Below are 26123 nucleotides of genomic sequence, written 5' to 3' on the forward strand. Positions count from 1 at the left end.
GTCAGTAAGGGCATCCGGCGTAAAAACATTGCCAAGTTTACCATGCGACTTGTTCGCTGTGGCGACCCCTGATGGGAAAAGCCAAAAGAGAAACAACATGGTGTTGTGTAACAACATAACAACAAGACACAGTTGGCAACCACAGAAGATCCATACTGCATTGTTCTTTGAGAGCAGGTCTTGAGTATGATTCCAAATCATACTCAAGTACAGAGCCATGCAGTCAGAACAGAACTGCACCCTGTAAGCCAAGACACGACAAATACAGTCATGGCATGTGTCATATAAAACTAATACTGCAACAGGGTTCATTAAAAAGAAATGTGGTCACAACAGACATTACTATGTTGGTGAAGCAGTCAGGAACGGTAGTGAAGATATGCACACAGTTAATTTTGCTGCTCTGTCACTGTAATTGACTGAATATGAGAACTAGAACGTGACCCCTCCCACCTCGTGTTTCAAACAGGAAGTCCGCTGGTTCCAAAAGGCCAAAATCCCACAGACCTCCACTGAGAAACAAACCGCTAATACTCAGTCATTATGTTTGTCAGAATAGCTTGCTCTGCTACATTTTTTTGTTCTTGCTAATCCTATTTTTTTCATTATATTTTTTCTGAAGTACAATTTATTCAAGTTATAAACTGACCAATCAGATGCCTCAATGTGGTCTCACAGCGAAGGTTTGAAGCTTTTCATTGACAGATTCTCCCAAGCTCCGCTTTCAAGTGGTAGGGGTGTGGACTTCCAACAAGCTCACACCTGATTGGTGAGAGCAGTTGCCATAGAAACATTGACTCAAGACAACTCGGACCAATCCCTACTTACTGACAATTTCTGGTTCCAAATGGTAACTGAGCTGACTTCCAAGTCCTTTCTATGGGTGATGTCACACTCACTTGGTACGGCGCTCAAACACAGTCAATGGTTACTGCTGCATCATGACACTTTACATAAACACAATCAAGCAGACAGAAAATATTCAAGAAAGTGAAAAATACCCAGAGGAGATCTGGCTTGTTGTATGGGAAATGTTGAGTTCAAACTCACTTTGCAAAACTTGTTGTCTAGCATTTTTTGCTAAAAGCTTTTCTCTAACATTCCTTGAGTGATCTGCTGCCAGGGTTAAACAGCTCCACCGATGCTACCTAACATGACCATATTCATCCAGACTTATTGAACACTCAAGCTACGTTCACACCAGTCACCTTTATTGAATAGTCTATGTAAACGTGCATACATGTGCATTTCGGCTTTCCCTGTTTAAAACTTGCACGTTCATGCATCGCTACACATGTTTTTAAGACCGTTTTTGGGCTTTAAGCACCATACGCGCATCCATTGAAAGCACGTTGAAAGTTAAACCGGTTGAACTTTGATCAATCAGGGACTCGAATTTGGTACTGACGCTTGGATAGCGACCCTTTCAATTCACGGAAGAGCCAACTGTCTCAAAAATTGATCATGAAGAAGAAATAAATAATAGGGGTGTGTGTGTCCAGTCGGAATTATATGACACCAAGTCTTTCATTTACCGAAATAGAGCTGTTAAAGAAAAAAACCTGGAGCGAGATTTGCACAGCTTTGACATGCCTCTTCCAACTGTAGCTACATTGTGGGTACATTGGGTAGCAACAGTCCAGCGTGAACGTCGTATGCCAAACAAGAGTTCAAGAATTTGTGTTTAGCAGGTTCTCGAATGCACTTCGCATCCCCGGTGTAACACGAGAGATTCCGAAATAACCATGTGTCCATGAAATCAGCATCAAGTGCAGGCTGTAGCTGCACTTAATCAAAGTAGGTGGGACAATCTAAAAGCCAACAGTAGTCTTGAAAAAGTGTGTAACAAACATGCACTTTGTCTGGAAAATGGTGAGTGGACCAGCTGTCACAGGTTCATCCACCAGAAAGCAGCCACCCCCACCCCGACAACCATCTTTATTTGGGCCTGTCAGCCTGATCTTGCTCTGTCTCACACTCACGTGCACGCCCACGCGCACACCACCAGAAGAAAGGAGCACTGTATGCCACAAACGATGATGACGTCAGCTTGTTATTGACTCTCCCAGGTCTGAATGACTGAGCAAGGGAGGGGGAGGGGCGGGAGCGAGCGCTGCAGGGAGGTGACCAGCCAGGCGCAAATGAGTTGTAGAGAGTGTGTGTGTGCATGTGTGTGTCTGTGGCGCGTGGGGGGATGGGTGGGATCATGCAGTCCTGTTTCCGCAGACATAATCTGTCTCAGTTGCTGCGCACCTTTTACAGTTCACAACAACCCCCCTCCCTCCAGATGATCCCACGGAGGCACTGAGGCGCAGGGCAGGGCGGAACGGGAGGAAGAGCTCATGTTTAACCAGACTGATCTCTCTGTTGACTGTGGCTTGCTCTTCACTAAATCGCCCATTGTATCTTGACATTGGAAAGTATGGCACCAAAAGAAATCCAACAAAAAAGGTGGATCCTGCAGACTGAGGGGGAGGAAGAATGGGGGTGTCATTTCAATACACACTGTGGTGAAGACAGACAGAGGTTTTTTTGGACATGAACTATAACTCTTCTATTTTTTTCATTAAATTTATATAGTCATGTAAAAGTGAAAAAACGTGTGTGTGTGTGTAACAGGAAGGGCTTTGGGACCCTGAAGTATCTGGGGGGCGTGCTTTTGTAGGTGGCGCGATGACATGAGCCTTCCTGGTGCAGGACACAGACTGGTTCCTGGTTTTAAATTTTCCTTAAGCTCATTATATGCACTTAAATAATGAGGCTTTCATTGGTAAAGTTGACAGTTTACCAGTTTGCATAACTTATATGTATTAAGTGGAAATTGTTGGTTAAGTTCCTCCTCAGAGTAACTCTTTTGGTTACTTATTCGACTGCAGCACCTTTACAACCTATTTTTTCTTTTTTCTTCCTGTAGTGGATAGAAAAAGTAAACCAGGTTTAACCCTTTAAAGCTGGGTTCACACCAAACGCGATTTACATGGCAAAGTGTCCAGTTTCAATGTTAAATCGACGTACAGATGCAATTTGAGGTCCAGCATGCCCAGAGTTTAAAAAATTGAACTTTGGCGAGATTGACGGATCACGCTAACCAATCTGGGACTCATCTTTGGGCACTGGACGTGTTCAGTGACTTGATCAGCAGTTGGAGTCCAAATCCAACATGGAGAAGAATCGGATTGTTCTCCTCCAGAACTTTCTGATATTTTTCTTTCATCAAATCAACAATAAAAAGGTCATTTGAATGTAATTTTATTTTTAGTTTTGTCCTCTTTGGACTAATGTGGGACAACAAGTCATCAAACTGGGTCACTCGGACACAGAAATGCCATCGTTCAGATACAGCTACTCACTGCACTGGGAGAATCTCTGAATGATCTCATGAGCCCAGAAACCAGACATGCTTACCGAAACTTTTGTAGAACTCTTCAAAATAAATAAATCCTTCATAATGATCCGTGTCTTCCTTGCATTGTAAATGAGTTATATTCAGACACTGATCCACGTAGCGATCAGGCTAAAAACATTTGGTGGTAGCTCCTCCCATACGTGTCTAGGGTTTCAAGCTTTTGAACACAATTTTGGACAGGTGTCGAGCAGAAAATTTGAGGCGTAAATCCTGTTTGGTATCAACCCAGCATAAGTAACATACCATAAATAATATAAATACATAAATAAAATACCATAAATCTTTGACCGTTTACACAAGGGTTGCTCATCCGACTGAATGAACACACCTGGTCTAGGTAATCAATCAGCAGCAAGCAGCGCAGGGAGAGCTGGAAAACAGGCAGGGTGGTAAAGCTTAAGGACCAGGTATGAGCAGTCCTGGTGTACACCATCGGAGGGAAACAGTTGATTTAGACGTAGAGAAAATGGGCTTTTCTTGTTAGATTCGCACTGATACGCAACAGAATATGAATGCAAAATATTCCACAGCGGTGCAAAGCCGTTTTTCTTTGCAACAGATTACGTAAACACTTCACTAATGTAAAGTGCTGCATATCAATACAAGAATGCGTTTCTCCCCTTCAGAATCTGCTGGATTTACATTTTATGTTACGGTTGTCAAAAGAATGTAAAGACTGAAGCTAAAGCTGCGATGTTAAAGTGTTTAAGTAAAGCGGAATTTTTATCTACAAAACACAAATTAGCAAATATCATTCTCTTCACAACCTTTCATACATACACTCACTAAAAACACATAGTAATAGAGAGCCACACAGACAACCATACATACTACTTATAAACAAACTCACAAAAACATGTGTAGACCAACCCACTGGTTCCAAGAATCCCATAGACTTCTATAAAACACATAACAAGCTATTACTCAGTCCATTTATTTATCAGATTAACCATTCTTGTTCTGATACCTCTTTTAGCACCTTCTTGTTATTCCTATTTTTTTTAATGTTTTCTGCAGTTCAAGTTATACAAGTTATAATTTGGCCAATCAGATGCCTCAATGAAAGTATGTAGTCTCAAGCCGAACGTTTGAAACATTTGACAGATTTTCCGAAGATCATTTACAGTGGTATGGGTGTGGCCTTTGAACAAGCTCACTCCTGATTGGCCAGAATGGTTGCCATAGAAACGTTGACTCAGATCACCTCGGACCAATCATTGCTTACTGACGATTTCTGGTTCCAAAAAAGAAGGTGCAAGAATAGAAGCCCCAGCCTGGAAGGAGAATAGCCTCTAACGTTCTTGGGGTCCAGTGCAGGGCCCCCCACATGCCCCAAGACACCACTTAACGAAAGGCCTTCCACCACCAAGAGTCCCTGAGCATCCACCACCACCATGCGTGGAGGCAGTCCAGAACAACGTACCCTTGACACCACACCTGCCCACACAGTGTAAAACCAGGACCTGCCAGGCTCCAGTTGTTACCATGGCAACAATAGATATACAGAGCAGCCTAATTTTTTTGTTTTCATATATATGGTTGTATCCCTTGGCACATGGTGACCACTCGGACAGATTTTAAATGACTTTACGTGTTCAGATTGACAACATTTATGCAGATTTAACATTTTCTCCTCATAAAATAACATTTGTGTTATTTCTAGCAGGGATAACTTTTTTGGGTACACATAATAGTTTAATAACTTTTACAAGCTTGTTACTCAAATCCGTGCTGTTGTATAGTTTGTTTTCTTCTCAGCCAAGCTTCTGTGTTTTGCCATCATGTTATTGTGGAAAATGCAGAATACTGTGAATATTTATTTTTATAAAACTAGCTAAATTCACTGAATGTCCAAAGGTGAAAAACAGGTCCTCCTTCCTTTTTGGCAGTATAATTATTGATATAAAAGATGCTTTGGGGTCTTGGAACACTAAAATAATAGAAACAAAACGGATTGCTTTTGGGCCACCTGTGGATGCCGAACTCTACATTTTTTAAAGGGGACTGTTCGGATTGATTATAGTCTTTTGTAATCAAAGCGCTGCCATTATGATTTTTTGCTGCTGTACAACCAGAGTCAAAATGTGTTTGATGGGCTTGAGATAATGAGCAGATTGAGGTTGCACTGTTCTGTGAGGGGAATACTTAAGAGTTTGAACGCCATCTCTTGTAATTTTCATAAGCAGCAGTGAGGGAAAGTCTATTCTTTTTTTACATGTGGGGCCTGTATTTACTTCAGATTGATTTTTTTGGTGTCCATCTACTCTCTTCCCTAAAGCTAGAAACTCATATTTTGACGAGTGGTCTCTTGCATTTGCTCTGTCATTTTTATTATCCCTGTCCGTTTGCGTTCAACCCCCATGATTAAGGAGAGTCTTGTCTAATGTTGGGTTCTACTTCTCAACATATTGAAGAGAAACAAGATGAACTATGGCTGATAATGATGGTTGTCTCTGCCTGTGACCAAATCAGCCTTTATCTTTTTGATTAACACAAGGGTTTACTTATTTGTGTCATGATCACACACTTATGTACTACCTGGCCAACGAAAGGATTGAACTTTCAACTGTCAGGCTGGCACGGCAGTGGAATTAGAGTTGATGACAGAGTTTGGTCTTTATTGTAAGACAACACACGAATTTAAGGTTTGTTGGGACATTTATGGACATCCTCATGTGACAGGAGGGAATGAAGATTACTGTCTGTGATGCTGAACACATCAGACAACCCTTACCAATCCATACTAGAGCATGATTGATCTGTTTTGCAAATTTTTCTAGTCCCGAACTGCATTGTTGATCTTTAAATAATCTTAATAGAATACAAATTGATAAATTAGCAATGTTGTTTTTGTAACTTTTAAAATGATTTAGATCCAAACAGCAAGCTGACCAATTGAATAGGTTCCTGCAGACTTCTGGGTTCTTCAAATAAGAAGAAATATATTGAGTATTTTCTGAAAACACTCTGCTCCTCCCATCCTCCACACTACAGCCTAAGCGGCACACATCCCCCTGAGGCTCTCTGTCTGCAAACGTCTTTGTGTCTAAGCTAGGCCTTGAGAGTGTGTTTGTGTGCACAGTGGTGAGCGTATGCCTTCAGTCAGTGTCTTTTTCAAATTCACATACAGGCCGTTATTCTGATTTAATCTTGAATCAGACACATCCTTAAAACCACACATTACTGATCATGTTTGCTGGGAAATAATTAGATTTGGGCCCACATTAAAAAGCATTACCTACAGAAATGTATGAGTTAATGAAAAAAGTAATATAAACAGTACAGACCAAAAGTTGGACACACCTTCTCATTCAAATGAATGGGAAGGTGTGTCCAAACTTTTGGTCTGTACTGTACATTCTTAATTTTAAAATAGAGGAATACTATACACACATTAGAAAGACAGGTAATGTACATAGACTGTAAAAACAATGGACAAATCAAGGTGTGACGTGACCTATAGAAATCCCTCACCATTGTGTCCTGATATAGGAAGCACCAGTGCTTCGGATGCAGGCGCCACCATATTAAAACCCGTTGACAGTGATTGCTCCGAGTCGCTCTGAGTCACCTATGACAAAGGCGACAGTAGGTGCCATAGATAGGATGACTCAGAATGACTCGGACCAATCACTATTGACTGGTTTCAACATAGCGGCGCCAGAATCCAAAGTATTGGTGCTTCCTATTTGAGAACACGAGAAGGGAGGGTTTGAGCTGTCAATTTTTTTTACATCAGTGGTAATGCACTGCATCTATAATGTAGAGGAGCCCTGTAGTAAGGTCTCCAACATTAGTCTGATTTGTAGTATGTTTTTGGCTTGTTGTTGTCATCTTGGACCGATGTGACATCTTTGTACCTGTACCTTTCAAAGAAATTGGCAAACAGGAGAGACAAACCTCCCTATCAACTGTTGGAACTCACTCAAAAAAGTATACTATACTGGAATTAAAGAATTGATGATTTCCAGTCAACCACAAGATCATACCTCTGTTGGACTGGTTGATTTTGTAACAAGGCCCCTAGTGGTTACACAATGAATCAACCTTGATCTAGATGAAAATTATAAACAAAACAAGTTATTGTTTGTTAAACTTTTGTTGTTTGGACTGTAAAGTGGGGCAGTGCAGAAAGCCTGACAGACGAGAAGAATCACCTCTGACATATATTATGCTATGTTAGCACAAAGACATGCATTGATTGCCCTCTAGCATTCGGAGGTCACACAACAGGAAGAGGAAAAAAACAAGCACAACTAGGCATGACAAACCTATCTCATCCTTTGGACTTGTGTCAATCTTTAAGCTAGTCTGGTCTTTTGAGCTAAGCAAATTCTGCAAAAGAAACTCAGAGCTCTATTGACTCAATCATCTCACAGTCCACCCACTCAAGTGGTTTGATCCATGCTGAAGTTGGAATGTTCTTCCAGCTCTACACACCCCTTATATTATGTGTGCCAGTATGAATTCTTTCATTGTTTTATTAACCAACAAAAGAGAAACTAGCACTTCTGGATGCCAAAAAAATTTGAATTATTTAGAGCTAAAAGTGAACAGTACGTGCTGTTTTGTGTCTTTCGGGGTCACAGGGCTGCCGGAGCCTACCCCGGCCACTTGTGGGCAAAGGCTGGGGACATCCTGGACAAGTCACCAGTCTGTCACAGGGCCGCATTTAGCTCATGGTGTTCACAATTTTTCTTTTTCTACTGTTTACCAGAGCATGTCTGCCACCTACATTTGAGTGAGTCTTGGTGCAAATGATGAAGCTGTAAAAATCTTGTGAATCTTCCCCCAGGCTTTTTCTTTCACAGCTCTATTCTGATACATGAAAGACTTGGTGTCATATAAGTCTGTCTGGGCACAAACCACATTTATTAATTTCTCCTCCATTATCAATTTTCTAACAATTGACACTTGAATAAAAGTGAATAAAAAGAAACATTATCCATACATTGCTTATAAATCCGAGTCCCTGACTGGTCAAGGTTGACCGGGTTTAGCTAGCAACACACATTCAATAGCCGCACTTTTTGAATGTAGACCCCGAAAACAGTCTAAAAAACGAGTGTAGCTCAAATCGCGCATTTTCATAGACCTTTCATTGGATGTGGCCGCTTGAACGCGTGTTAGAGAGGGTGGCGTGAATGTAGCTTCAGAGCACAACATTGTAAGCAGATTGGCTCATGTTGTAGTTTTTTTTGTCAAATACTTGTGAGTAATTGACAATCCAGTTTAGGGAAAGCCCAAGAATTGTGATTTTTGATTATGTATAAAGATTTGATGAGCACATCTTGACCAGAACAGTGGAAGAAGAGGTTTAGCACAAACAAGCATATTGCAGGGAAATACACTGTCCATCCATCCATCCATCCATCCATCCATCCATCCATCCATCCATCCATCCATCCATCGTGCAAGAGAACACTTTTTGGATTATGTCTTCTCATGAATCCCCTTGCAAGCCGACATAAACAAAGACAGTTCTGTGGTTTTGTCAAAAGTGAATTTTTGAAAAAAAAAATCGAATTTTCTATGAGACCATTGCAACATTCCTTTTTTATGCTGCAACATACGCGTAAGTGTTTATGTGGGGTCGCGCGCGCGCGCCTCCTCGTGCTTGGCTCATTTTCGCCTGGCGGGTCAGTCTGAAGCCGTTGCTGAACTGTTCGTCTCTTTTCTCCAGCAGCAAGCAAGCCCGCCTCTGCGCCGAAAATCAGCTCACTTCCACGGGATTATCCGCCCTATGTGTCCGTGTGTCCATAACACGTCGCTCACTGGGGACCCCCGGCACCGTCCGGCCGGCTCTGAGGGCCGTTATAACGCGATACTCTAGGTTTAATCGCAGCTCGAAGACAGCGGCGGAGGAGGAGGAGGAGAATCCATATTTGGAGCACAGAGGAGAAGGCGCCCCCCTCCGTGAGTAATCCGGAGCTTCTGGTGAGTGTTTAGCAGATTTTGGCGTCCTAGTCGCCGTTATAAATCACACCTGTCGGTGCGTGGATCACGGGTGGTGGCGTGTGAGAGGTTTTTCCGCGCGACTGCCCTATTTTCTGCGTTTATTTCTGTCTTCTGTGGCGGAGTGGGGGATGGGCAACCTGGGCGCGCTAGTAGTCGCGCGCGTGTTCGTGTAGCAGCTCTCGCGCGTGGCCCTGTGAGTGCGCGCTTCCTTCCTGGTGCCTGCAATGTAAATACAGGCTGTTTGAAGCCTCGTGTTTGTAACGCACAGATGCAAAAGAAACACTGACCTGCTTTCGTTACTTTATTTACTCTTCTAGGTACTACTATTGTCTCTGAAGCGTCTAGGTTTTTGCTCAAAAGTCAGTCAAGCTTTCATCAATCTTGGAGGACTTAGTGTCTATGTGTTCCGTACTGCATAGACTCATGCACAAGTTTCTCTTTCGGTCAGCTGAATGATTTTGGCCTATATTTCAGCATCTTTGTGTTGGTGAGCTGCTCCAAAGCTTTGATTGGGGGAAGGGTGAACACCGGTCTTGCAGACACACGTGCTCGTTTAGAAGGGCATGTACCAGACCATAAAGACCAGGATGCAGTCAAGATTCTGAATTTAGGGGCCCTTGCCTAGAAGGGCCTCTGTGACTGGATCAGAGATACTCCTCATCACTGGATCCCATTGGGCTTTTAATTAAGAGCACATTTTTACTATCAAATTTGGTTTGATCTTCTACAGTTTTTTTATTTTTCATTTTATTTTCTAAATAAAGTGCACTTGGTTAAGGCAGTGGGTGATTGTAACCTGAACTGTGGAGCATTTTGAACATCTGAAGCCTAGTCTTTTTTGCAGCAGAGGTCTCGGTTCACTTGTTACCCTCTGGTGTGGTTCACTTATGTGTGAATGCAGACAAACTGAAAGGGGACCTAAATGGAGTAGGCTAGTCTAAAGGGATCCAATGACAAGCTCAGTGCATTTCAACCCTTGTGCTATCCAAGGCACTTTAACATTGGGAGTGGGGTCATCTGGACCCCACAAGACAGTGCGCTGAACCCTTTTTTCTTCAATGATTTGTGATCTTCACTGGTGTCTAGAGCTGCACGATATGAGGAAAACTCGCGATATGCGGTATTAGTGATCAGTATTGTGATGACAATATAATTTGCGATAAATGAACAAATAGCAAAAACAATAAAAACATTTCCATTTTACTGCAAAAGTTTAATTTAAATAAGATTAAAAATACCTTAAATTATGCTCCAAATGACCCTCTTCTAATTAGGAGGGCAACATCTAATATAAAGCTCCATCCGATTGGTCAAGAACGTGAAGGGCTCCATCTGATTGGTCAAATGGATAAAGGGATTTATTCAATTTCTTAAATAGTTCAAGTTGTCATAAGATTGTTTTAGCTACTTTAAGGTTTACCATTTATTGCGACTTTTGCGATATGGATGTTGCACAGCTTGAAATCGCTATAACGATAAATTTGCGATTAATTGTGCAGGCCTACTGGTGTCCATTAATTACACAAAAACCTCTTCACCTTTATCCACCTCTGTCATGGTAGGGATACCATTTGGATTTTTTTTAACATTTTCTTGTGGCCTTTATTTCTGTTATTGGAGACATATGTAATGGAAAATTATGCTTAGAATTGCATTTGTGAGTATTTCTTCATTCAAATCCTAATAAATCAGGAAAAGACCAAAACTGCCGTTGTATTGGTTGTATTTGTAAAGGTTGTATTTGTGATGTTGAAAATATGCCGGGCCGGCCACAAGCTCCCTGTTCCGCTCCATTCTGATGCATCCTCTTGCAGACAAATAGATCCATCTACATCTTTGTTTTCCTTGTCCATGTTAACATCTGGCTCAAAACTGTACGGCTGGATAGGTTAATTATTGCTCGTCATTTTCATTGCACAGCTAATGTCATGTTGGGGGTCTGAAGGGCTATAAGCTTGCGGGAGAGCATGTAAACAGATGGATGGTGGGAAATGGGGGAGGCTTAGTCCACCCGTGTCGATTTATTTATTTATTTATTTTTAATGAACTTGTGTCACTCTGCAGAAACTACTCCTTAGAAAACAGATTTTTTAAAACATTTTGGGCAAAAACAGCAAACATAATTATAAAACCACTTACCGTATTTTCTGTACTATAAGTCGTTCCGGAGTATAAGTCGCACCAGCCCAAAAATGCATTATAAAGTAGAAAAAAACACAGATAAGTCACACTGGACTATAAGTCGCATTTTGACGGGAAATTTATTTGACAAAATCTGAGACCAAGAACTAATAAGTTCCACAACCTCATATGACACAATCATAGCAGACTGTTTATCTCATAATTTCACAGTAATTCTTTCTCAAACTTATTTATTTATTCCTTTCATGAAGCATCATTGGCCAACTAATACTCTGTTTTCATCCTGTATTTGTAGAATGTAGTCATTTTTATTGCATTTCTGAATCTATGAAATCATTGGAAAATAGAATATTATGTTGTTAGCCTTCAAGATCTTACTGTAAAAAAAGTTTGCTGATTCTCTGAGTCACTTAACATACTTCATACATCAAATTGACCCAGGAACATCATCTCTGTTCCTCACAATTTAGTTCTAATATAAGTCGCTGCGGAGTATAAGTCGCACCCCTTGCCAAACTATGAAAAAAAGAGCGACTTATAGTCCGGAAAATACGGTAGAATTTTTTTTTAACAATAGCTCAAAAGATGATCAGAGTGGGACTTTAAGTGCTAAGATATCTGGAAAGTACATGTGGAGTGGTTAAGAGATACAATTTCAAATTTTAACATGACAGCCAGAGGGCTAGCCGTTTTTCCTTTTCTTATACTGCTTTTTTTCTCTTGGTTCAGAGTTTGTGAGGGTGCTGTAATTTTATCAAAAACTTAATGTATGGACTAGTATATAAAACAGGATTTTTTCATAGTCACATTTGCTTTGTCAATTTACATACTCACTTTGATGATTCTTAGTTAAAGCTTTTCTCAAAACTTTATTAACTCGACTCTTAAAGAGCTCAGAAGTTGGAGAACAAATCATACTAGTGAAGTGTGTTCTGGAGACCTAAATTTCATCGTAGTCTTTTACATTTTAGACTGTTCATTCAGGCTTTGTTCTATCTGTTACTACAGGGTGACTGAGGAAACAAAGCCTTAAAAGGGTTAGTTTAAAGACATTAAGTTGTAGGCCGGCACAATGAATCACGAATTGCATTTGACCAATCAGATGGACGCCTTGTAGACCAATTGGATGGAGCCCTTTCATGTTGGATGTTGGTGTCCTATGTAGACTAGGGTTAGCTCTTATTTAAACTGTTTCAGTGAAATGGAAATTATGTTTTTGGTTGTTTTGCTTTTTTTTCATGTATCGGAAGTTATCTCGTCTTTGCAATATTGATCACTAATATCGCATATCGTGAGTTTTCTTCACATTGTGCAGCCCTATTAAGTTGTCTCAAACTCTTAGCAGATAGGCCATAATTCTCAAGTTTTTAAAAATATGGTCATTGGAATAAAATCTTCAATCTTAGCATCCAGGAATAAACAAATCTTGGATGTTTTATTGCCATTAACTGGTTGTAAATCATTTTTGACCTGCTAGCTAATAAGCATAGACCTGTGATGGAAAGTTACATTACTGTTGCGCTTAGTTTTGATATAAGTCTTAAATTCGATCTAAATTGGCATTAAAAGGTCTTGAACGTTTAATCTGTGGACGCCCTGTACTAGTCCTAGGCATTGTTGTTGGATCAATCTATGACAAGGATCATCTGTAGACTGATAGAAAAAATAAATTGCAGTAGTTTTACAGTAGCAACATTTTTTTTAGCATGACCTGTTGCAACTTTTAAAAGTGTGGAATCTTAAAGACTTTGGACGAAGTTCTTTAACTCAAAGTTTTCACCTTGTGGAGGAAAAGATAAATAGAACACAAAGCTCTGTAAACCAGTACTTTTAAATACCAGTTTATTGGTTAGTTCTGAGATAATTGAATGTTCTGTGTCCTTGTTTGCTTTTTTTGGACATTTTTATGGGTTTTCATAGTAGCATAAGTAGCATGTACCAACTAAAAGCTGAAGTCTTGTAAACTTCACCATGATCTCGGGGTTGGCTAGGCTAAACATTTGCCTTGAGAGACACCAGCTCAGCTTAATTTAAAAGAATATAAAAAAAGCAGTGTTTTGGTGCCAATATTCTTTTTGATTTCCACAATTTGGGTAGTCTTTCCTTAAGAATAAAATGTTCTGGATGGTGACTTGTCTTGCTCTTGTAGCTCTGTAACCGTAATGCATATACTTGCAAAGCATCTTCTGGAGTGATGTAGTGAGTAGATGCATATTAATATCTGTGATAGTTGAATTACCACCTGGACTAGATAATTGTCTATTTCATTCTTAGTTTCATCCTGCTCAGGGCGCTTTTGGGGCAATGCTGTTTTCAACTAATGAATTTGTGTGAATTATCCAGGTTATTAGGTCTTCTTCAGTTTTTGATTCTTTTTTTTGAGAGTACCTGTTGTAAAAGCAGACCAAACCAAATGAAGAAGTGGCATTTTTTAGGACTACTTCCTATTCTAAATTTACCATTTTCCAAAGTCATGCCAAGTGTGATTTAATCATTTAATAATAGATAGATGGATGGATAGATAGATAGATAGATAGATGACTTTATTAATCCCACAATGGGGAAATTTCATTTCTGTGGCAGCTACACGACATTCAGAAATAATCTATATAACATAACATCAATAAAGGACATCACAAATGACATTTATATTAGATAATTAAAAATATTACTAAAATTATTATGAAAAATTATCAAAAATGAGATTCTTATTAAATAAAGAAATAAATATTAAATAAATACAGCTGCAAAAGTGTAAAAAACATGCGGTCTGCAAAACATGTAAACTGTAAAAAAACATTACAAATTTTTTCAAAATACAGAAATAACTAATGAAGTTCACACCAAAAACAAAAACAAACAACTGTTCAGGAACAAAAAACAATTTAAAATTGAAAAACAACAACTACAAAAATAATAATAACACACCCTCTTTGACATATCGTAACTCCTTGATCGGTTACACCATTAACGCTTTTCTCTGCAGCAGATTAAGCTGATTTATGTTGATTGAGTAAACAATTCAATACTGTAAAGCATTGCACATCTGCGTAAAAGCTCCAGTGTTAAAATTTCATTTTTGGTGTTTTTAACATGTTCTTGTGGCATTTTTCTGATGATGGAGGAGACTCACAGAGAAAATTAAGCTTGAAATGGTATTTCTGATTATTTCTCTATTCAATTTATTGGGAACCAGGAAGTGCTTTCTGAAAAGAAAAAACAGCTTTTTTGGAACATCAAAAATACCCTGGGTCGGCCACCAGGTCCCTGCACAGAGTTCTCGGGAACGGGAAGGGGAATCGGGGGCGGGGGTGCTCTGTGCCAACGTGGGCTCCCATCCACAACTCTTGGCAAATTTCCAATTAACTCCTGCCGCTCTGCAGAAACTATGTCCTAGAAACATCGATCCAGTTATATATATAAATAACTGGATTGGCCATCACGTGACATATGACGTGACACAAATGCACCTTTACTATGCATTGAGTCTTCCTGAATGAAAAACTGAGGAGTTTCTAACGAGTAAACAAAGAATCACAAAAGAGGATGCAATGTTTTGCAATCAACCACAAAAACCATGACAGAAAAATAATCTGATCCAGAGGAACCATCACAGGATAGTAATCGCATTTTAAAAGAGAGAAATCAGGCTTGGAAGCGTGAACTGTGTGCTAAAGTGGAAGTTAACAAAGGGCATGCTGCTAGTTTGATGAACCAAACTAGCAGCAGTCTCTCACTCTAGTTTACTATTTACAGACCAGTTTCATGGACTTTTTTAGTGCAGTTTTGCCAGCTTTAAAAAATAAATATATTTTTAATGAACTCCCATGATAAATGAGTGAACACTGTACAGCAATAACGAGCAGGTGCCTCTGCATTTTCCCACAGAACATCCAAATTGAAGGGCCTTTGTTCTGTGATGCTGGGATGTTCACAGGTATGGGAATAGTCTGCCCTGGAGAGTGCGGTCTGACATGACATCAGCAGTATTGGTAAAAAAAAATAAGAGCCTCAGATATGGTTTTGTTATGCAGCCACATTGGGAAAGCAACTTCTATTTCTGTATTCAGCAATGCTCCTTAGATATATGTTTCAACCAAAAAAACCAACCTGGAAACATTTGGAAAAGAAAAAATCTACGTTTTTTTTGCTGAGAGTAGACATTAAAAAGTGCCTCATTTGCTGCGGCGGGGGTATGGGTGTGGGGGTGGCTGGGCGCTCCTCCTCCTTTTCACATTCCACCATCCATTTTAGAAGAACATAAACACTCACCTGAGCACAGGTGTTAGCTCACCTTTGCACTAATAGTTTGCATGATTGAATGAATGAAAGATTTCACACTAGTTGGTTTAAAGGCATAGGTATGCGTTCGTGAACACTATCTGTTTTGTGTGCATGTTGACATGTGGAAATTTTTGCGGCTAGCAGGTGTGTTGATAATATTTGAGTGTGTGTGAACAGGCCTCGCCCTTTTTGTACTACATTTGAACCGTACCGTAACGATAAACAACCAGTAAACCTGTCTGCTCTATGCTGCTTCATGGTCTTACCCCCCTTCCCCTCCTATTATCACCCTCCTACCCCCCCCCTTCTCTCTAACGTCCCTCTCTCTTCTTCCCCTCTTTTCTTTTCCGTCCGGTCCAACACCAAAGATTTTCAAACATGATTGAAATTAATAAAGTTTGGCCTCAATTACAAAAGGGGTTTATTCAGACATACCTTTGGTTTGTCTGAAGATGAATAACCCCTCTTGTTAAAATAAAATATGTCCAACACAAGAGGCCCTCAGCTCTCATCTGTTTGCCTAGCTAGTGGACAGGACAAGTTAAAAAAAAAAAAAAAAAGTGCCTCATTTCTGTTTTATGTTAATTTACTTAATTGAATAACTGGAGCTAAACCAGAAAATGTTTACCTGGCATTCAGAAAAATATAGATTCATGAACAAAGGAAACCATCCATTCCTTTTTAAAGATAACTGAATGATATTTATAGTTGGTTCCGATTGTCAAGTTTCAACAAGTGCATTATTGTACCAAACACAAAGCAAAAAATGGAGAGAAAAAGCAGCGTGCGTGTGTTTGTTCTTGTTACATTGATGGGCTTAGTGGTCTGTCATTGATTTAGCAGAGCAGGCTGAGTCATGTTATCTATGTAGGACACACTGATTACTTGGCTTTAATAAATCACAGAGGAAAGCTGGTGGAGTAATGCGGTTATGTAACCACTGCTCAACCCTGGTGGAAATTCAAGACAAAATGGCCTTTTTAAAGGAAAATGTCTGTATTTGTTTGGTAAAGACCTGAAAACAGATGAATATTCTCTAAAATATTAAGGTGTGAAATCCTATTAAGCAGATCAGATGTGGATGGATGTCGGGCTTGATTTCAGAAGACTAATCCTGATTTCCAACCTCAGAGCGTGCTTTCATCTTTCACCTGTGCCCCCCTGCTGTGTTAATCTTAGATACTGATATGTTCAAAGAGCTCTGCCGGTCATATTACAATACATAACGCACACAAAACAAAAACAAATTTTGTCTTTATTTTAGATATTAAAAAACACACCACAATACATTTATTGAAAGTTTAATTCTCCCCTTGAAGACCCACTCGGACCATCTTTTAAGCTATTTTAAGAGTTCTCAGTAGGGGTGTAACGTTACACTAAAATCTCAATTCGGTTCAATTCAGTTCAGTTCAATTCTCTGTTTGGTACATTTCGGTTCGGTACTACTGTTCAACAAATCTGCCTGATATGAACTGCTATTTTACACCTGAATTACACCCCTAGTTAGGCCTGCACAATATACCGCAAATTTATCGTTATCGCAATATCAAGCTGTGCAATATGCATATTGCAAAAGACAGCAAATTTGCAATAAATAGTTACCTTAGATGTGGCCAAACAATCTTATGGCAGCTTGAAGTGTTTAATGGATCGAAAGAATCGCTTTCTGCATTTGACCAATCAGATGGACCCCTTCACGTTGTTAACTAATCGGATGGCGCCCTATTATGTTGTATGTTCGTCTCCTATGTCAACAAGGGTCATTTGTAGTATAATTTTTAAGCTGTTGTAATGGAATGGGAATAATATTTTTGGTTGTTTTGCTAATTGTTTATATACCGCAAATTATATCGTTATCGCAATATTAATTACTAATATCGCATATCGCGAGTTTTCTTCATATCGTGCAGCCCTACCCCTAGTTGTAATTCAGGTGTCTAGTTCCTAGTGGTCATTTAATGATTATGCTATTTTTTAGCCCAACTTTAAAAAACCTGTTTACTTTTCTAGGGCACAGTTTCTGTAGAGCGACTGTTGTTTATGAGAAATTTGCCTCTGAGTTGTGCCCCTCCCTCTCCCCATTGTGGAGTATTGCAGGGAGCCCGTGGTCTACCTGGCGTATTTTTACATCACAAAAAAGCTCTTTTATCAAGTGCGTTTTTTCCACCTGTTCCTGATTCCCAACGATTTGAATAAAGGAATATTCAAAAATGCGAATGTTTTTTTTTTTGTTTTATATCGTGTGACGGTGTGGCACCGTCAGATGCCGAGGGGAGGCCACACCGGGTTTTATTGTTTGTGTACTGTTGTATTTTGTTATTTAATGATTGCTACCTGTGGTGCCACCTGGATGGAATGGAGAGCAACGCCCCGTGGGCGTGGCGTCCCATTTAAGAGGGAGCACTACAGGTGGTGAGACGAGAGGAGTGACAGAGTGCTATGTGCTGCGTGGCCCTGCGCGGTGCTCACAGTGTCGGAAATAAAGACAGATCCTCCTCACCTTGGCTCCTCTGCATCCTTTCTCGGCGGGACCCCGTCACATATCGGAATGGGTCTTTTAAGCTTTACTGTCATGAACATTTATAACACAACTTTTGTTGTTTGAATATTAGAACAAATTTAAAGCCAGATATTGCAAGGGTGCAAAGTAAAGATGCTAAAATTCTAAGGGTGCAATGATTACTTGACTTAATAGATGAAACGATTTTTATTCCTGAAATAAATTGATTACGTCAATATTGGTAAAATAGTATTTGGATTGAGACACAGTAGGTCTATTTTACTAGAATGTAAAAACAACTAAGTGCATCACAGCGGACAACACACATGTGATGGCAGCACAAAATGATCAAGTCATCATTACAGTACAATGTGTGGAAATACTTTGAATTTAACAAAGACATCTGACAATTCTGTTGTCAATTCCAAAGTATTGATAAACACATATGGTAATTTGACTTAGTTCGTCCATGTTGGAAAAATGGGAGAATGTGGCTATGTCCTTATCCCCATCCTAATCCCTAACTACTAAAATACTATGTAGTGAGGGACTATGTAGTGCCCTAGATTTTAAAAGCAATTTGGACACCAAGTTCTCTACTTTTTTGTTTTTAACGGCGAATCTGACTTCATCAAATTTCACAAAGTGATAATCGAATGTATGACTGTTTTACAACTATTTATGAATACACTCTGTTCTGATGATGAAAACGTTGATGGTTTGTTAAAAAATACATTTACATACTTTTTTTTTTCTGTGCAAAAAATGCATTGTGGTCTGTGTTCACCATTGGTGGTATTTTCAGTTTCAGAAGGAACATACCTTCTACACAATTTTCAGTGCATGTTCCTCTGTTTTTTGTCCGATTTTAAATAACTGTAATACCTCTACCACAGGCCGAAATTAAATTTTTGAGTCACCGGCCAAGTTAGCCGGTAGAAAGAAAAAACATCCAAACATATTTTTTACGGCCAAATTATAACACTATTTTACACAGAAATAACTTGGACATTTTACTTTATTTACGTTTTTTTTTTTTTAATTCTTTTTTAGGAAAATGAAATTGTATGAAAGTTATCTGTAAATGGTTTGAACATGTCCTTATTGTTATATAACTGTAACATTTGATATTAAATTATAACAAAAAACAGCCTGAAAACAGTACAATGTTTTGGATTATTGTTATTATATATCATTAACATTGAAGGTGCTGCTCTCACGAGAGAATTGGACGTGAGGATTCTGATTGTAACACCAGCTACAAAGACGCTGCTAAAACACAGTGGTTTCAGTTCTGTTATTATTAAGAAAATACAGTTTTATTAATGTCCAATGAATTAATTTTGTTTTATTTATCCACCACTCCTTAAAGACCGGTCCATGAAAATACTGTCCAACATTAAACAGTTCCATGTTTACATTTAGGTGACACACGGAACAGCTCGTTAGCATGGCTAACGACGTCTAAAAACAGCGCCGTCTCTAATCAACGCTCTAATCAACACTTGTTATTCATCTGTCTGTTGCTGCTGTAAGTGAAGCCGCTTTATCCTCCAGTTCTGACTGTACACTGTTAACAATTGCTGCACATTCCACTGTTTCACCAGCTAAGGCGCGCGCTTTTCAGTCGCCGCTGCTTTATTTTACTGGTGTGTTTTTTTAACCAGCCCCGTTACCACCATAATGCTGCCGTGACACAAGTGGAAGGAGAGATGCTCTCCCATTCGCCCCTCTAGCCACTGCTGCTCATTCTTTAAACACTGACAACAGTGTGGCGAGCCGGGGCTTAGACCCGCCTTTAGCCCCTAAGACTCATGGGAAATGGGGAATCGCAGATGTAAATTTCGTCATTATAACTGAGGGATGTAATGTTTATTATATGGTTACTGTTTGTAATTTTATGTATGATACCTAGATTGTCAATAAGTAAAAAAAACTAAAAAAAATAAAATAAAAAAAAACATAACTGAGGAACTTGTGAACAGAATAGAGGTCCATGCTGTTTGGCGGATGTGGGTGTATTCAAACACATGAGCTGATGCAATGCTATCTGCTCCTGCAGTGTGCTAATGAATTGCACTCAGTCTGGGAGTCAGGATGTGATTTGTCAGGCTGACCATGTTGCGTAATGCATGCGGCTTGTACACTGACGAGGCTTGTGTCTGTACAAAAGAAGTTAAACACGTGAAAATGGGTGGGTGCGGCTTGTAATCGGGTGCGCTCTATAATCCGGAAATTACGGTAGTTATTTTCGAGGACCTCTGTACGTTAATATCTGCAGCCAGGTCCTCTTGCCATGTTTGGGTTCAACAGATCATTCATATTTGACAATTCTTCTTTTTTGATTTTTATCAGTGCAATTATACATCAAGATCAGAACAAGGTTGTCAGTAGGGTGTCATATTTACTGTAGAAGTGGCTTAGCTGACATTTGAGTTTATTTAAATAAAAATAATAGATTCATTTGCATGAGTGCCCAAAGTGTTCATGCAGGCATCTTGCATGTTAAAAACCCAGCATCAGCAACCAACTCTCTTCTTTACAATAGAGATTTTCTGCTTTTATTTATTATATATTATAAAAGCAAGAGACTGTCTGCTTTCATTTTCTGGCTGTCATAAGGGCACTGAGCTCCAGCCCTGGAAGGGGCCACAATATTTCTGCAGGGGGTGAAAATGAATCGTACACTTAAGTTTCACTTAATATCAGTGTTTTTCATTTGTTAGAAAGTAATCAAAAATAAAATAAATCTGCCAGCAAGAGTGACCTTATTTTTCCCACAGTCCTATAATCCCCCTTGGCTGTTTTGCCCTGCAAGCATGCGCCTGACATGTCACTGAAAGCTATCAATAAGAGGCTGTATCCTCGGATGCCTCAGCCCTGACATGTACATGAATCACGCTTGGTTTGACGGAGGAAGATGTTTGCTCAACCAACAAAAGGAGGTCTCATTAAATATTGTGTATTATAAAATGCTAAAATGTATTTTTATTTTTAGATTTACATGAAGAGATCATACGCAATGTTTTACATTTGCACATATCATTCTTACAAATTATTAGGCGTTTTTGTTGTTAAAGAACACTGAGCACTAGATCACATCAGGTGGGCCTGCTTGTACTATTTTATGAATCCTAAAAAACCCTGAGATATAAGAAAGCCTCAGTGCCCCACACTGCTGTCACCTGACGTGCACCTCCCCTTTAGCAATTGAATTGTCAGATAGGGAAGCACCACGTCCCATTTTTTGTTGTTTGATCTGTCCATAGAACTGTACTCAGTCTTTTGTCTCAAGGTCAGTACTACACCCTTCAAGTTCTAAGATGGTGAATTGGAGGCTGTGACTGAAATCCAAAAAGTATGTCGCAGTCTGTTAGCCTCCTATTACCCTCTGCTGTTACAGTTTATTTAGAGCAATCAAACTGTTCTGTAAGCTTTGTTTTTTATTTCTATTTTGTTTTAGAACTGGCAATAATCAAGCAAAAGGAAATATTTATTTCATGCGGAACTGCTTAAACATGTGAGCTTGATTTAAAATAAATAAATAAATTAAATAATGTTTTCCTCCCCCAGATTTTTTTATTTATGCCTTTTGTATGAAACAAACATGGATTTAGGTGAGAAAGATAGCCTGTTGTTATATAACAGGCTTTTGTGCAGTAATATAATTGGTGAGATTTGTGTTTTTGGAACATTTACAATACAGAATGAAGAGAATAAGGCAGCTTGGATTAGGGCTGGGCGACTAATTGAGTTAATTAATTGGAATTTGTTGTGTTAGACTATTTATTTTGGGGAAAATCTAGATTTTTCCCCCCATTTCTCTGCTTCCTTGCGCTTCTGTTGTTCAGAGTATTGTCAGGCTGCCCGTCTCTCGCAAATCGTAGAGGTGAAAACAGCAGCAAGCAAAAATGAGCTACTTCTGCGAGGTGGAGAAAAAAAAACACTAGCGCAAGCAGCGCATACGCAAGGTGCGTCTGTGTAGTCTTTAGTTTCAGCTGATGAAGCAGTACAACATGTGAGGATTTTTATCAGGATCCAGACAAAAATACAGGATAAACCTGTTGGACTTACAGCAGCAGCAGAAAGTTTAATAAAAAGTGTTGATTTGGAGACAGCGCTGTCATTAGACACTGATGCTACAAAACTAAATGCTACGATGCTATCACCCCATGCTAACAAGCTGTTCCGTGTGTCGCCTACATGTGATCAAGGACCGGTTTAAAGTCAGACTATGTTTTCACAGAGTGGACTTCAAGATGTGGCGGATGGTGGTTGGCCGCAAAATTAATTCATAGAACATTTATAAAAACTGTATTATATAAATACAATAAGATGCACTTTGTATGGAACTCTATCAGAAGTTTCTTTGTAACATCACAGAGCCGATGTTGATCTGAAAAATTCCCCCCCCCCCACTCTTTATTGTCAATGGCAAGAATCCAAATTATTATCATCTTTTTAGGCTGTTTTTATTATGATTTAATGTAAAAATTAAATCAACTGCAGGCAGGATTAGGAAAAAAGTGTCTTTTTCTTATCAATCTGCTACTCTTTTGTAAATATTTCCTGGTTTTCTCAGCAGGTTTGAATGTGACTGTACAGTTGGTTCAGACTACAGGTCACTGACTGAAACAACTCCTCTCATGGGGGGAATGTTTCAGCAAGAAAACAGAAAGAACTCATTTGTGATTGAAAATAAAACATTTCATAGACAGCATGAACACACCAGAAGTAGTGAGAAAGATTAATTAGAAATATGAACAGGAGTTCCTTAAAAAACTGTTGATTTTATCTGATGTTTTCATTTTGTTGTGACTTCCTCTCTGTTTTTATTTAACAGAAAATCCTCTTTTAAAATGACACATATAGTTTTCCTCTGTAAAACAATAGAATAATTTGGTTGGTAGAATTCTTTTTTAATCTACCAGCCAAATTGTCTGGTGAGTCAAAAATGAGATTTTGGTCACTGGGCTTGTGAAATCAAACCCCACACTCAGTTCCAAGGCCATTGCTACCAAAAATGCTCTGCTGTGCATATTCCACTGTTTTCTTTTTATGATGTTAAGCTAGCGGTAGCTCACCAAACACCTGCTGCATTGTTCTGCAAACATTTTTACAGCTTGTACTCAGTTAAACTTTGTGTTAGAGACAATTTCCAAGGAGATGTTATATTAAAATACTTTTTGTTAAATTTATTTCATCATTTTTAATTTTTGTTAAAGAAAGTAAAAGCAGGGAGAAAAGAAATTTGATTACAATTGAAAATCCAATTTAAATTGAAAGCGTTTCCAGTGGGCTTTTATATATGATTGCCATTTTTTGCCAAAATCAATAACCTGTGTCCTTTTCTAGGACCTAGTTTCAGCTGAGTGGCAGGAGTTCATCAGAAATTCCTCTGAGTTGTGGGTGGGACTGTTGGCCCGGAATGTTTTCCCATCATCCCTTAGTTTACTCCCTCTCCTACTTGCTTACAGCTCCTCACAGCCCCAAGCTAACATTGGCGGTCCCAAAAAGGAATATCGGATCGGGGAGCTTTTGGTGTAAATGGCATAAAGGGCTTAATTTGATTCATTAAATACTTCATACTGCCATGGGACTGTTTTAGCATGTGTAATCTGCACCCATTAAATGTATTACGCTGTCTTTTGTGATGCGTCTATTGCACACACCGATATTGCAATGATGATACATTTTTTGATTTATCGTGCAGGCCTACTCTAGAGCCCTGGTGTTAAATGCAATGCAGTTGAAAAGTTTACTTTTGTAGCGAAAAAGAAAAGGTAGACACATTGTGTAACTACCGTAAATTCCGGACTACAAAGCGCACCCGATTACAAGCCGCACCTACCCATTTTCACGTGTAAAATTAGTTTTATACATACACAAGCCGCGTCAGAGTACAAGCCGCGCATGTGTTAGGCGATATTGTCGTCCTGACAGATCACGGCCAGAATCCCAGAGTGAGTGCAATTTATTAGCACATTGTGGGTGGTTCCAGTTTTGCCTCTGGCTCATGTATTTGAGTGTATCGACATCTGTCAAACAGCATGGACCTCTATTCTGTTCACAAGTTCCTCAGTTATGGTGTTTTTATTTCATTTTTTTTTTTACTTATTGACAATCTAGGTATCATACATAAAATTACAAACAGTAACCATATAATCAACATTACATCCCTCAGTTATGATGAGGAAAATTACATCCGCGATTCCACATTTCCCATGAGTCTTAGGGGCTAAAGGCGGGGCCAATGCCCGGCTCGCCATACTGTTGTACGTGTTTAAGAATGAGTATCAGCAGTGCATGGAGGGGTGAACGGGTACAGCTCTCCTTCCGCTTGTGTCGCGGCAGCGTTATGGGAGTAACAGGACTGGTTAAAAAACCCACCGGTAAAATACAGCAGCGGCGACTGAAAAGCGCGCGCCTCAGCGTGATACGCGCGCCTCAGTGCGGCGCGTGCGTCAGAATTCAGAAGCCTCTGCACTCCGCGGACGCCTCTGCGCTCCGCTCCCGCCCCGCGCGCTCCTTGTCTCCCCTTCCTATCTACTCCGACACCTCTGGCCAGGGCTGCTTCAAGGAGGAGCACTTCGTCCCCATTGCGCCGGTGAACGGAGCAAATCGTTTCTGTGCAAAGCAATCGGACTTAATACTGTACGTTTTGTGTATGAGGGGCGGATGCGTTGTTACGTGTGGGAGCCTTCAGACTGCCATCGGCCCCGCAGCTCAATCAGCAGGAGAAGATGTCTCCAGCTCACACGGAGGCTGTGAGTTTTTCAAAGCAAAATTCCGCTTTTACGGTTTCCTTAGAAACCGTAAATGGAGTGTAAATTCACTCCATGCGCTGTTCTCTCCGTCACGCAGCAAACCGGCTTTTCCAAACCCGTTGGTGACGGTGGACTTTTTTACGCTGCTTTTAACGATTGCTTTTAACTTGAAAGCTTCATCATATTGTAGCGGCGATCACGTGCACGTTGGGTCTAATGGCCCCAAAGGATTCTGGGATGCGGCCGGGCATGCGTGTTTCATTTTGTTGAACCATGACTGAAGTGTCTAAGACCTGAAGTCAAGTCCATGCTGTTTGGCTGCTTAGAGGTGTGTTGAAAATAAATGTCTTGTGCTTGGTGTTAGACAAAGAATACAAACTTTTCACTGAGTTCGAAAGTACGTACATGGCGGCCGCTAATTAAATCCATAAATTAGCCGCGTCACTGAATAAGCCGCAGGGCTGTAAGCGCAGGAAAAAAGTAGCGGCTTGTAGTCTGGAAATTACGGTAGTCTAAAACCCAGTAGAGTCTAACACTTTTTGTTAGAGATAGCCTGAGCTTGAGACGCATACGGTCACCTTAAGAGATGTCATGAAAATGAAATGTAGGAATGTCATGCATGTGGTACGTGTTTTGTTACACACACTTATGAAGTATAAGCAATGCTGTCATATGGTTCCCTTACTCTTCATTTTAGTCATTAGTAGGTTGTGCACACTGGCCCCTTGCTAATTGCCCACAACTGTTGAATGCACGTGTTCTTAAAGTGCCTGTAGGATTCCCTTAGGATGTCTATAAAACTATGCACTGATTGTCTAATTTCCTAAATTCTAACAGTCAGACTGTACGCAAGTAGCGCACTTATCATTTGGACGGCACTACTGGCCCCTCTTGCAGGGTTTAAGGGAGTTGAAAAACTTAAAAATCCCATTGCAGTGCCTTTATCTCACCTGCTTCCCCCTTATCTAGTTAAAATGCTTGCAATGACCTGTTGCCTGCAGCATGTGCATCAATATTTTCACTCTTTATGCTCAAGCGGTCTTAAAGCTTACATTTCGTGCGG

The 26123-nt window shown here is 39.8% G+C and overlaps 1 protein-coding gene across 1 annotated transcript in view; it reads left to right on the plus strand.

The window, feature by feature from the left end:
* The first annotated feature begins 9044 nt into the window (after nucleotides 1-9044).
* LOC101173456 (F-box-like/WD repeat-containing protein TBL1XR1) overlaps nucleotides 9045-26123 on the plus strand; it is a 42353-nt gene continuing 25274 nt past the window's right edge. The window contains exon 1 of the mRNA XM_004068169.4: nucleotides 9045-9343. The gene's annotated coding sequence lies outside the window, so the exon portion shown is untranslated. The remainder of the gene's footprint in view (nucleotides 9344-26123) is intronic.

Source organism: Oryzias latipes, chromosome 4, assembly GCF_002234675.1.
Source record: "Oryzias latipes chromosome 4, ASM223467v1".
NCBI lineage: Eukaryota > Metazoa > Chordata > Actinopteri > Beloniformes > Adrianichthyidae > Oryzias > Oryzias latipes.